The sequence below is a fragment of the Podarcis vaucheri genome (assembly GCF_965113315.1).
Source record: "Podarcis vaucheri genome assembly, chromosome: 5".
NCBI classification, from domain to species: Eukaryota; Metazoa; Chordata; class Lepidosauria; order Squamata; family Lacertidae; genus Podarcis; species Podarcis vaucheri.
In genome coordinates this window covers 79,928,640-79,942,070 of record NC_138763.1, presented here as the reverse complement: position 1 = coordinate 79,942,070, position 13,431 = coordinate 79,928,640, and the positions used below count along the sequence as shown (strand labels likewise).

Genomic DNA, 13,431 nt, shown 5'->3' with positions numbered 1-13,431 from the left:
GGCATTGAAGGAAATAGAAGAGTTTGGCAAAATGGCTGGATTTACTTTAAATAAGAAAAAAACAAAATTAATGGCTAAGAATATTGATCTGACTCTGGTGGATGAGTTGCAACGAGAATCAGGAATTGATGTGGCCAAAAAAGTAAAGTATTTGGGAATATGGTTGACCCCCAAAAATATTGATCTATATCAGAATAATTATACTCAGGTGTGGAACGGAATAAAGAAAGATTTAGAAACCTGGGGTAGAATGAAACTGTCCTTTTGGGGCAGAATATCAGCGGTCAAAATGTGTGTGCTACCAAAGATGATATTTCTGTTCCAGATGATCCCTATAATCAGGGGAATAAGTGTATTTAAAGACTGGCAAAGAACGCTTTCGAGATATATCTGGCAGGGCAAGAAGCCAAGGATACAATTTAAGCTGTTGACAGACGCAAAAGAAAGAGGCGGTTTTGCCCTGCCAGATCTAAAACTCTATTACGAGGCGTCTTGTCTTTGCTGGCTAAAGGAGTGGATAAAACTAAATAATAATAAACTGTTAGATCTAGAGGGCCATGATAATAGATTGGGATGGCATGCCTATTTATGGCGGGAGAAGAAGAAAATCCACCAAAGTTTCACTAATCATGTTATTAGGGGCTCCATAATAGAGGTTTGGGACAGATACAAAAATATTCTGGAATTCAAAACTCCGCATTGGCTGTCTCCACTAGAGGTAATGTCGGTAAAAAAAACGAATATGAGATCAAATTGGATAACTTATGGTGATTTGGTAGTGAAAGAGGGGGAAAAATGGAAATTTAAGCCATATGAACAAGTGAAGGAGCAGGTCTATGATTGGTTACATTATTTCCAGGCAAATGCAATGTTTAACAAGGATCTAAAAGAAAGGGGATATATAGAAAAAGTGTCTAAATTTCAATTAGAAATAATTGACAATGATGTGAAGATAATTTCGAAAATGTACAAAATACTTTTAGAATGGCAAACAAAGGACGAGGAAATCAAGTCGGTTATGATTAAGTGGGCCAGAGATCTTGGTCACAGCATACAATTAGAGGATTGGGAAAAGGTATGGAACGAAAATATGAAATTCACTGCATGTACAGCACTGAAAGAAAATATAATGAAGATGGTGTACAGGTGGTACATCACACCGGCAAAGTTGTCTAAAATGTATAAGACATGTAATAAGTGCTGGAAATGCAAAGAAAAAGAGGGATCTCTCTTTCATATGTGGTGGGAGTGTAGGAAGGTGAGGGGCTTCTGGGATTCGATTTATTGTGAATTGAAAAAGATCTTTAGTTATTCGTTTGTTAAGAAGCCAGAGTCCTTCCTACTAGGTATAACAGGAAGAGAGATAAAAAGACGGGACTATAAATTGTTCCAATATGCTGTGACAGCGGCAAGAATACTGATGGCCCAGAGGTGGAGACAGGAGGAAATGCCGACCCTGAGCGACTGGAGGATGAAACTTATAGATTACGCGGAATTAGATAAATTGACTGGAAGAATAAGATATCAAAAAGATCAAAAATTCACCGAGGACTGGGGGAAGTTTGCGGCATATCTGGGAACTATATGTGATCAACAAACAACGCTAGTGGGGTTTAAAGAGACTTTGTAATACGGTAAGGAATATTGCAAGATAGGAATAGAGAGGTGTAAACTAATGGTAAACTAGCAATACTATATAGGGAAATGCGAGGAAATAAGAACAATGGATGATTGTGGGAGGTGCTGGTGGAAGCTCAAAAAAATGTAAATATGTAATTAAGTTGTAACCAATATAAGCAAATGAAAAACTGAATAAAAATCTAAAAAAGAGAAACAAAGAAGATAGTGCTGTTCATTAAACATGGCTGCCTGGCAGCCATGCTGAACTGGAGAGGCACTTCCTTTGCCCTGTGAAGGAGCTTTTCTCAGTGAAGTACAGTGGACGCTTGGGTTGCGAACGTGATCCGTGCGGGTCACAATCTAGCGCTTCTACGCAAAGCACGATTTTGTGCTTCTGCACATGCACCGAAACCCGGAAGTAACCCGTTCCGGTACTTCCGGGTTTGGCACGGTGCGCAACCTGAAAATGCGCAACCAGAAGCGTCTGTAGCACAAGGTATGACTGTAGTCAGGGAAAAGGTGGCAGAGATAACTTCCATTCGCTCAGCGTTGTTGCCCACTGACAGATAACTTCTGAACTTGAAGCCCCTCACTTCATAAAATTCAATACAGTGGTACCTTGGGTTACAGACGCTTCAGGTTACAGACTCCACTAACTCAGAAATAGTACCTCGGGTTAAGAACTTTGCTTCAGGATGAGAACAGAAATCGCGGGGTGGCGGCGCGGCAGCAGCGAGAGGTCCCAATAGTTAAAATGGTACCTCATGTTAAGAACAGTTTCAGGTTAAGAACGGACCACCAGAAGTTCTTAACCTGAGGTGCCACTGCACATACTGAAAACTGAAAATAATCTGCTGCAGGTTCATATTTATTTATGATACTTAAACCTTACCTATGGAATTTAAACAGCCCTCCCTTTAAAGTATGGTGAATTGCCAACTGCCATTAATAAATGTTAGTATTATGTTACAGAATGAATTCTCCAGGTGCCCACTTTATTGCCCCTTGTGCAGAGAAATCATAGCGTTCAAAAAAGGATATTAATTTGCTATACAATTGGTATTTCTAAGAATTCATCATCTCGCTTTTACTACCTAGTATTAGAATACTGAAAAGATAATAAGCCAAGAAGAAATGCTTGCTATCATTCTTTAGCAAGACATGCAAGCTGATAACTTTAGATTACAACATTCATTCCTTCAGGAATAGGTAAGCCACTTAAGTAGAACTCCAGCTGGATGGTATGCCTCATTTCTAACTGTATAGAGTGTGCAGATGAAGATTTTGAAAGGTTGAGTATGAATAAATTAAATAAAACACTGCCAGAAGTTAAATATAAAGGCAATTAACAGAATTGGGCATTTTGCTGGTCAGTGATTTGTGTGATCAGATATTTTAACCATGTAAATCTAACAAAACCCTGTTCAAAGTCAGCATCTTCTCTTAAAATAAGCTTTTTGTAATATTTATGGTTTTATGTCAAAATCTTTTCAAGCTGAATTTGAGGGTTCAATTGCAGCCATACATTAAATAAAGCCAAAGCTAGGGTTTTAGTCTATGAGAACTGAAAAGCAGATTTCAGAAACTCCTTTCTCTCATCCCCCTCATCTTAATTCTCTCTGTCTATGTAGTAAGGTTCCTTTCTTTGGTCATCTGCCAGTTCCATAAAATAACTTGGAGTAAAGCGCTCCCCTTTTCTTGGGCCCCTCCCCTTAAGCAGCCCTAGGCGCCCTGTCTCATATGCTTTTCAAGGCGTGCTAGACTACACAGCAGACTTTCTGGCTCCACTTCCATTGTTTGCATGGCTGCATTGCTCCTTATCCACAGACTGGATTAGCATAAGAATACTGTCTTCTCCTTCAGTAAGCAATCTCCCCCTCCTGCCATCCCCTACAGACAAAACAGTGAAGGACTTTATTTAAGGATAAAATGTTAAAAGCCGTTGTTATGCAGCTCAGTGTCGCTATATAAAATATTAAGTAATTCAGAAGAATGAGGCACACAAATTCTTGCATACCCACAGTGCAAGAAAACTTGGTGTTACAACTTTCAGCCTTCTTTGTATGCCAGCGACATTCCAGACAATTAAACAAAGAACTATCAGAATATTTAAGGGAAACAAATATTTTGAATTAGATAGGGCTGGGTTTTGGAGGGGGTGTTTGGGATGAAGAGGAGAGAAATCAATTGTCAACACATTTTTAAGGGTGCAATATATTAAAAACATAGGGCATGACCCCATGTGCTCTGCGGATTTTAATCTGTGGAACTGGCTTCTAAGATTTTGAATGGGGTAGACGTGACATATCTGCTGGGAGGGGGGAACCCCAGCTATAGTTATGGGAAAGTGTTTGAAGAGTGAAAGTGTAGAATGATAAGTTAAGACCATACAATTTGTCATCTCAGGACTTACGCAGATGAACTTTGGGTCAGAAGATTTGCCCAACTCGTTAGTATTTCATTAACATTTGTGAATCTAACTCGAAGAATGTAGAGGGGCAACACCGACATTTCAGATTTAATACTCCTGGTTGCTTTACAATAGTTAAGTAATCAGAATCAGACTGTGGAACTTCCTCCCTTCCTCTCTACCATTGGAGGGGGGGTGGGGGAGTCCAAGGAAGTGGGAGAAGCAATACACGCAGCTCACTCTATTATTCTTGCATTACCAACTGCTAAGCTAAGAGTAGTATTACACAGAGCCCTAGCATTTATCAACACCAGGCTGTAACACACTTTTGTTTATAATTATGATCTATTTCACAGCAACTCCTTCTCATTTATGCACAAGGTAATTAATGCACTCATTTTATAGAGTGAGAACTGAGGAACTGATGATTCTAAATTGTACAGGATGGTCAAAACACATCACAACTGTGAAGAGCTCCAAAATGATTTCTAAAAGTTGTGTGAATGGGTTGTAAAATGTCAAAATGCAATTCAATGTAAACAAGTATAAAAATGATGCAGGGGGAGACGACTTAATTTCGCATAGGATACATGGTCTTGATGTCTGAACCGGTGGTAACTGACAAGAGCAAAACCTTGGAGTTGGGAGAGAATAGCTTGATGAAGATGCCGACCCAGTGTGTGTGGGTAGCTGCAGAAAAGGCAGATTTCATGCTAGGGAACTTTCGGAAAGGAATTTAAAATGAAACTGCTGATATAATTCAATTATACAAATCTATGATGCAACTACACTTTGAATACTAAGTACTGTTCCGGTCATCTCACTTCAAAAAGGACAGTGTAGAGCTGGAAAAGGCTCCAAAAAGAACAACAAAAATGATTGATGGGATAGAATAGCTCCCCATGAGGAAAGGTTTTAACATTTTGGGATTTTCATAAAAGATCAATAAGAGGAGACATGATAGAGTTGTACAAAATTATGCATTGTGTAGAGAATGTGGATAGAGACAGGTTTGTCTCTGTCTTTCAACTAGGGGACATTCAATGAAGCTGAATGTTGGAAGATTCAGGACAGGCAAAAAAATATATATACTTCTGCACACAGTGCACAGTTAAACTATGAAATCTGCTCCCATAGGATGGCCACCAACTTCAATGGCTTTAAAATAGGATTAGACAAATTCATGAAGATATGGCTATCAATGGCTACTAACCATGGTAGCTATGTTCTACCTCCACTTTGGGGTTTCTCAATATCAGTTGCTGGAAACCACAGGAGAGAGGAGGCTTCCCACAGGCAACTGTTTGGCCACCGTGAGAAGAGGATGCTGGACCAGATGAGCTACTGGCTTGATGCAACAGGCGCTTCTTATATTTTCATGCTGCACATTTATTAAATGTCCTTATGTTTTGAGGTGCTATTTGCATGGCATATTCTGTTTCCAAAGGAGCAGATTTCCTCCCGATTGGTGAAAAGAGGGTAGTATCTCCATTTGTCTGGACAGGAAAGAGTACCCACAGCCAGAGTGAGCAAACTACAGTGGTACCTCCGGTTACAAACTTAATCTGTTCCAGAGATCCGTTCGTAACCGGAAACCGTTCATAACATGAGGCGCGCTTTTGCTAACGGCGGCTCCCGCTGCTGCCGCGCCGCTGGAGCACGACTTCCGCTCGCATCCCAGGGCAAAGTTCGCAACAAGGGGCACCTACTTCCGAGTTAGAGGAGCGCAAAACCTGAAGCATTCTTAAGGGGGCCAGTACGTAACATGAGGTACCACTGTGCTGTGGAAGAACAGAGTCACACAAGAGTGTGAGTTACCAACAGTGGCATTCATGGATCTTTCCCTGCTGAAGAATGGAGTATAGTGAAGCATGGGCATAGCCGGGGTGGGGGTGGGGAGCAGATGCCTTTTGGGCAATATTTCTACCAGTGCTTTCCTCTCAAAAAGCTCAACAACTTTGGCTGATCCCCTAAAAAAATGCCTTGCCTGCCCCCCTAACGAAAAACCTAGCTACACCAATGCAATGAGGGCAAAAGGATTGACAGAAACTACTTATTCAGTGAGTTAAGGACTACTGGAATGAAACTAATGGTCAAAGCAGATGCAACCTTTTAATGTGAGGTGAAAAATACTTTAACACACATTCCAGAATTTGTGTTCAAACCATTCCCACTAAACGCAAATTGCGCTCTCTCTCTCTCTCTCTCTCTCTCTCTCCACTCTAATAGAAGTAGATGGAGGGGAACTCTGAACTGGCCCTTTCAGATGCACAGTTATCTTAGGATCACCATTTAAACTGAAAAGATCTAAAGTCAATCCAACAATTCCCAACATCAGGTTTGTGTGCTGTTATACTGCTGGAGTGTTTCATTATGAGAAGTCTGAAGGAAACAACAGACAGGAAAAGCCAGGATCAGAAACCATGGATTGATTCTAACTTGTTCCAATAAACCAAACTCTAGAGTAACTGTAGTGACAACCATGGTTATTTTAACCTGAAAGCAGATTCTTCCAATCTCATTTTCATGCCTGAACTAGAAAAGAGAGGGCAAACCCAAGGCTCATGCCCAGATTCATTTATATAATACTGAAACTATGGTTTAAGCATGATGTTCAAACTCGGCCAATGAAACCCACAGTGGTACCTCTAGTTGCGGACTTAATCCGTTTCAGGGTGCCGTTCACACCCCGAAAAGTCCACAACTAGAGCGCCTCTTCCGTGCATGTGCGAGGTGCAATCAATCACTTCTGCGTGTGCGCGAAGATCGCTTCTGCACATAGCGCGCAGATTGCTTCTGTGCATGCGCGGGCGGCGAACCCAGAAGTAAATACTTCTGGGTTTGCCACATTCGTAAGCTGAAAGTCCGTAAGAAGAGTGGAACGCAACACGAGGTATGACTGTATTTTGCACTGATTGGAATTAAATGAGTGCATTGTGAGCAACTGTCCTTAGGAACTATGGCCAAAGGAGTTTCAATAACAGAAATACCAGAGTTTTCAGTGTTGCCCACAAAGGGTATCAGAAAACTATTAAGTTGAGCAGAACAGTTGGCTGATAGTAGAGGAAGTTGTGGAGCAACATTTAATTCAAGTTTGTAAGGACTCCTGTTTTGTCTCTCTTAACAAGTAAGTGGTTGATTTCAAGTTAGAGCAAGATAAACAGGCAACTATGTATTTTTAGGTATCATAAATGTGTTATGACTAAACAACTATGGACACATTCTTTCACAAAAATGTATTCCCTGAAGCTCAAAACAAGGTAGTTCTAAAAACAGTTTCAAAACAGACTCTAAAACCAATCTTAAAATTTCAGTAGATGAACAAAACAGAGTACAAAGATAACGTTCACACTTCTATAGCAACAGACTTGTATTTTCCCTTAGTTTTTTTAAGTGTTAAAATAAAGTTGTTTCATGGTACCCCCCAATTCATGAAAATCAATGCTAAGCAGTGTTGATATCGGGGCGGGCGGGGGCTTTTTATGAGGAATCCCAAAGTTCCTTAGCGTAAAATTATAATGTGCTTGAAAAGGAAAGCAAGTGCTTCATTTCTGTGGAAGATGAGTGTGAATTTTAAAGGGACACATATTTTAAGGAAATGTTGCTTGGGATCATTATATATTTTGCCATGTACACAATATTTACCTAAATTTCCCTATGATGCATTTTTATGAATCTTTTGTTATGTTTCTCCACAATTTCAGTATTTGCAACATAAATACACACAATTTAAAACTGAATGTGAAATAAAACTAGATACTGGATCCAGAACTTCTCACAAAAGTAAGTACAATGAAAGCTATCTGAACAGAAACAGAATCATAATTTTAATTATTGAATTATCTCATTTTAATAGCAAGTGAAAATTACAGTAATACCAAGCTAAGTGTTTTACTAGAATGGGTTTATTCTACTTGACACTCACCATTATGTCCCAAATTTCAATATCATAGATGATTTTTTTCATATCTTTCCTTTAAGTTGCCCTGAATTTTTCCTGCTATTTGTTCCCTTGGACTTTGTTTACTATTACTTCATCAGTATCTTCTGCAAACTCCCTTTTGTGCCTTATCCAATGAGAGCATTCTGAAGGGGATAAATGTATCCAAGCCTATCTTTCAAACTAGAGAGTGAACAGGACCTTTCTCTTTAAAAATACTCAGAAGTATAACTTTGCCAGTAAGATTTTATCACCATTCATTTAAAACAGTGGTTCTCAGAGGGTGTGGTGCACTACACAAGTGTGGCGGGAGAGGCTGGAAAGTGTGCTGCAAAGATTCAACGACAATCAAAGAAACCTTTTAGTGTAGTATAATGTCAAAATATTTTTCTATTTTCAAAATATGAATAACTAGCTTTTCAAAATGAGACTAGGAGCATCAAGTGATACTGCAAGCTCACACCTGTTATTGAGTTTGTATACATACTTAACATACATGTGTAAGAGGCTCATTTAGAATTATATTTTGGAAATGAGTCATGTTCTTATGTAGCTGCATTGTTTCACACTTTCTGGATGTCCCATGATCATGTTATGAAGTAGTTGTTTTCTATATGATAAATCAAGCACTGCTAGTAGTTGTTTCTTCTTGTTTTGCAATGTACTTCTTATCAATAAAATAATGTGGTGTGGTGTGGCCCAGAGAAAAAAGCTTGAGAACCACTGATTTAAACAATGACATACTAATGTCCATCTATCTGGGCCAGTTTCTGCTGAGACTCATTATTATGCGTTCAACCATGAACAAACTTCTGCATGTAATGATAGATCAGATATTGGACCAATTTTACCCCATAAACGGAACAGCAATAAAAAACATCTGAACTGAGGTAGACTATTTTTAAATATCATATGCTAAACCAGGCTTCCTTCACCTCGGCCCTCCAGATGTTTTGAGACTATAATTCCCATCATCCCCGACCACTGGTCCTGCTAGCTAGGGATTATGGGAGTTGTAGGCCAGAAACATCTGGAGGACCAAGGCTGAGGAAGCCTGTGCTAAACTATTATTATTTTTCTGCCAAGGGTTAAGGCACCATCCCTTTTGATCTTCTCAGCCACTCTGACCAGTAGGATTGGTTGATAGTTTGCCTAGAAGTTTACAAAGTGCCTGAAAAGAGATTTAATCAGCCTCTCCAACAAGGAGAGCCAACAGGCATTTTATATGATATTTTCAAATATGAAATACAATGGACGCTGATTGTCAATTATGTTTCAAGTGCCTGTAATGAAACTCATGCCCTCCTGCTACAGTGAGGACTAAAAAACCAGCACAGCAAGGAAGGCTGGTTCTTGTTTTTTTGTTTTGTTTTGTTTATTTGCAGCTTTGAATCTGACCCGGAGATATATTATAGGCCCCCCTCCCCCAGAATTTTGCTAGCCACCTTGAACTTTTAAGATAGGCAGGATATTGGTGCTTTAAATAAAAGTTAACATTTCTAATCCAACAGCCCATAAGAATGTTATATTTGAATTGAGCCCCTTTTTGAATGGATGTTTGTTACCTTTTGCTGATGAGTGGGATGAAATGGTGCTGTAGAGTTGATATCCTGCAAACTTGTTTCATCTGTATTTCCACTTCATCAATTCCAAAATAAAATTGTAACAATGCATATTTCTTTAAAGCTGTAAGACAGGAAAAGAGTTGGAATTTAATTTTAAGCAGGCTTTTTAAGAGCTAAAAAGATGTCTATGTGTTTCATCCTACCAGCTATAGAGTATTTGTGCGCATAAATGTTAGTCTGCAAATAACACAAACTAACACTACACAGCCTCTCTGTACTGTGTAGCAAAGTACTTTGAAGGGGCTTTCAAAAGCAGTCTGTGATAACACCATGAAGAGATCAAAAATCCCACTAGGCATGCCTGAGATGTTGGATATGCCTAAAGTAGTTATCTGGATGCTCGCCATCATCTGTAATAATGCACAACAACACAATTCTTCAAAGTGTTACATACATACAGGCTCAATTTTCATATTCAATTAACTGTATATAATTCAGGATGACAACCAACAGACTTCTATAGTCTTGGCATAGTCAAAAACAAAAACAATTGAAGTGGGGATATAAAACTTGGTGTAGTAACTATGTTAACTTAGGGAAGGACTGGAAGAATCTTAGCCATCTGTTTGCTGAGGCTTCTAAAAACGCTATCACTCAGGAATTTAAATATTCTCTCAGTTTCCTATGTGATCTAGTGCCTTAAAGAACCTGTAATAGTTCCTAGCTTGGCCCTCAGTTTTAAATAAATTGTTGCCATAAATAAGCTCTATTTTGACAATCACTCCCCAAAATTGCATTCCCATCTCTTTTTTAAAAAAAATAAAAAAGCAGTTCTATGGGGAAAGGCAAGTGATTAAAATGGTCAAAGTTGGCTTTAAGTTAAGAGGAGATATCTTGCATTGTGAATACATATTTTGGAAGGCGGGGTAGTATGCTGGCTCCTGGACTCTGTATAGCAGCTATATGGCTGATAGGGTGGGGGAGAAGTGGAAGAGGTTGAGAAGTAGGTTTGTATAACTACAGCAAGCCACTCCTGAAAAGTAGGATAATTATGCTGGGCTGAATCTTTAGAGGAACACAATTCTCTGCACAGACTCTACCTACTGTAAACTTCCTCCCCACCCCAGCAAGATGGATAGGTTTGTCTGACACACACACACACACACAGGAACATAACACTGATGAAGGCAGAAGCAGCTGAGAAAAATGTCTACACAAAGGCTAACACACAATCTGGGAACCACAGACTCTGTAGCTTGTTATGTACCTACTTCAAAAACACTAAATATGTTCACCCCACCTTCTGTTATGCCATCAAGTGAAAGAGCTGAAAAGTTACGAGCGTATTTTGACACCAATTGATGGTTGCTCTTCACCTCCAGTGGGAATGCAACATGGCCTGCAGCATACTCCTACCAGCTGCCAGAAAGGCTGCATGACTATGCAATAAATTATGCTACTTCAATACTATTAAAAAACACTAAGAACATAAAAATGATGCTGTTGCACATGCATATTGATATGCAGCTGGGCAAAAATAAGGGTTCTAAATCCTAAATCAAAAGTGGGACATATGGAGAACCACAGGTGCCCCATTAGTGCTTTAGGATTTTGAAGTCGATTTTTGTCCAACTACATTGTGTCAGCATGTAGAGTTCAAAATCTTGAAGGTCTGGGTACCTGTGGTCCTTCAGAGGCTGTTAGTCACCATCTCTTCTCAGCCCCTACTAATGTGGTCAATGGTCAGGTTGCTAGGATTCTATTATGAAATTTGTAGTCCAAAAGCAATTGATGGGTCACAGGTTCCCCAGTCCTGTGCTAAAGAAAGACTTCCACATTGTCCATAATGTTCTGGTTAAGCTGAACACAGCAAGCTAATGAGCCTGACTCAAGCTAATTCCAAAGGTTAACACGTGCAGTTCTGCCTTTGGCGTGAGCAGACAATCAAGCACTCAGCCCTCAAAAAATTAAGTTTCAGGATTGCTACATCAAAGCTTCATAATAACATTTGTCATTACAAGAAGGTCATAATGTTGTGCCTCCATGCACATTCGTAAGTATTCCTATCATTGGTTTAACAGGCCTTGGGAATCAATAATAAATTTGTGTAAAATGGAGCAACCCGAAACTAACTCAAATATCAGATAACACCAGTTCTTAAAGACTGCAGTCTTTGCTGAATAGACAGGCTGACATTAAACCTCATTATCAAACACTCTTTTTATATTTGGAAAATTCTTGTTTTTTCCACACACTATAGAATATAATTATAAAGCCAAAACATAAAGTGTTTTTCCTATGCATTTGCTGAAATCTCATTAATCTTGTTAATGTCTGTTGGAACTCATATAAACCACTGAAAATAGGTTCTTGCTGTACTGACACCAACAGAATATCTGCTATATCATTTTTCTGACAAACCTACATGTCCTATTTGAGACCTTATTAAATTTCCCACAGTCACAATGTGTGCGAAAATAACATCCACAAACAAGCCCAAGGTTTAGAACAGATGGAATCCTGAGACGTTTTGTGGAAAACTGTGGGGCCAGTTAAAGCCCCACCCCAATACCATCAAGGAGACCAGAAGTGACTCAATCCTTGATAACTCCCTCTCCTATTGCCACACCTTATAGCTAAAATCACTGACTTGATCACCTTCTGCAAGAAGAAAATGCAGGCTTGTGGGAAGGGCTGCTTCAGAAATGCAGACCCATAGGCTTTCATGGTTTTGACCAAACTGCGGGAGGCAGTGGAAGACAGGAGTGCCTGGTGTGCTCTGGTTCATGGGGTCACGAAGAGTCGGACATGACTAAACAACAACAACAACAACAACAACAACAAGGCTTTCATCGAAGAGTGGCACAAACTTCAATGAGCTGTAAGGAAGTTCAATGAACTTCACAACAGAACTGATATAAAGCAGCCTGTGTTAGTTCAGAGGGCATATAACACACAGTAAAGTGAAGCTTCTTCCACTTGATAAGTAATTGCAATCAAGATGGAGGAGCGCTCCCACAGTATGCCGCTCCCACAAATGCCGCTCAATTTGTTAATAAGCAAGTTCAGTTCATCTATTCTTTCCTCCAAAATACAAAAAAGGTTACCAATCCAAAATATTAAGAATTCCTCCCCATGTTTTAAAAATCTGCTTAAGACCTATTTCCATGATTGCATGATTTAGGCATGCAGAAAGAATCAAACCTCAATTCTACCTCTCCTGTATTAAGGGTAAACAAGGGAGGAAAATGCTTGCCTAGGAATTTCAATGCCTTAAGGCTGATCTTAGGAAGAGAAGCAACTACTTGTGTTGGCTTCATATAAGAAGCAGGTGCTATTGTAGTACTGCCAGGGGAAAAATAGGGGAATAAAGTTTTTCAAATGTGAATCAGTTGTGGGATAAAAACTAGAGGCTAGATACTGCAACTGAACTGAACTGAACTGGCCACAATTATTCTCTTTCCCCAAATTATGGCAAGACATCTTGAACCCCCCCCCCCCATTTTTCCTGTGGTTATGTCTATGGATTACATATTCTGAGGGATGTTTCAGAAGCTGTTTACTAACTATACATGCCAATTTCATTACTTCTCTAATTTTTGCAAACACAGAAACTAAATACTTTACAATAGTGTGTGTACATCCCATCATAGGGCTACAGTGGTACCTCAGGTTAAAGATGCTTCAGGTTACAGACGCTTCAGGTTACAGACTCCGCTAACCCAGAAATAGTACCTCGGGTTAAGAACTTTGCTTCAGGTTGAGAACAGAAATTGCACAATGGCGGCAGCGCGGCGGCAGCAGGAGGTCCCATTAGCTAAAGTGGTGCTTCAGGTTAAGGTTAAGAACAGTTTCAGGTTAAGAACGGACCTCCAGAACGAATTAAGTTCTTAACC

At 39.6% G+C, this 13,431-nt stretch overlaps 1 protein-coding gene across 1 annotated transcript in view; it reads right to left on the bottom strand.

The window, feature by feature from the left end:
• BMPR1A (bone morphogenetic protein receptor type 1A) overlaps positions 1-13,431 on the bottom strand; it is a 64,503-nt gene that overhangs the window by 29,241 nt on the left and 21,831 nt on the right. Inside the window, exon 2 of the mRNA XM_082222452.1 lies at positions 9,536-9,656. The gene's annotated coding sequence lies outside the window, so the exon portion shown is untranslated. The remainder of the gene's footprint in view (positions 1-9,535; positions 9,657-13,431) is intronic.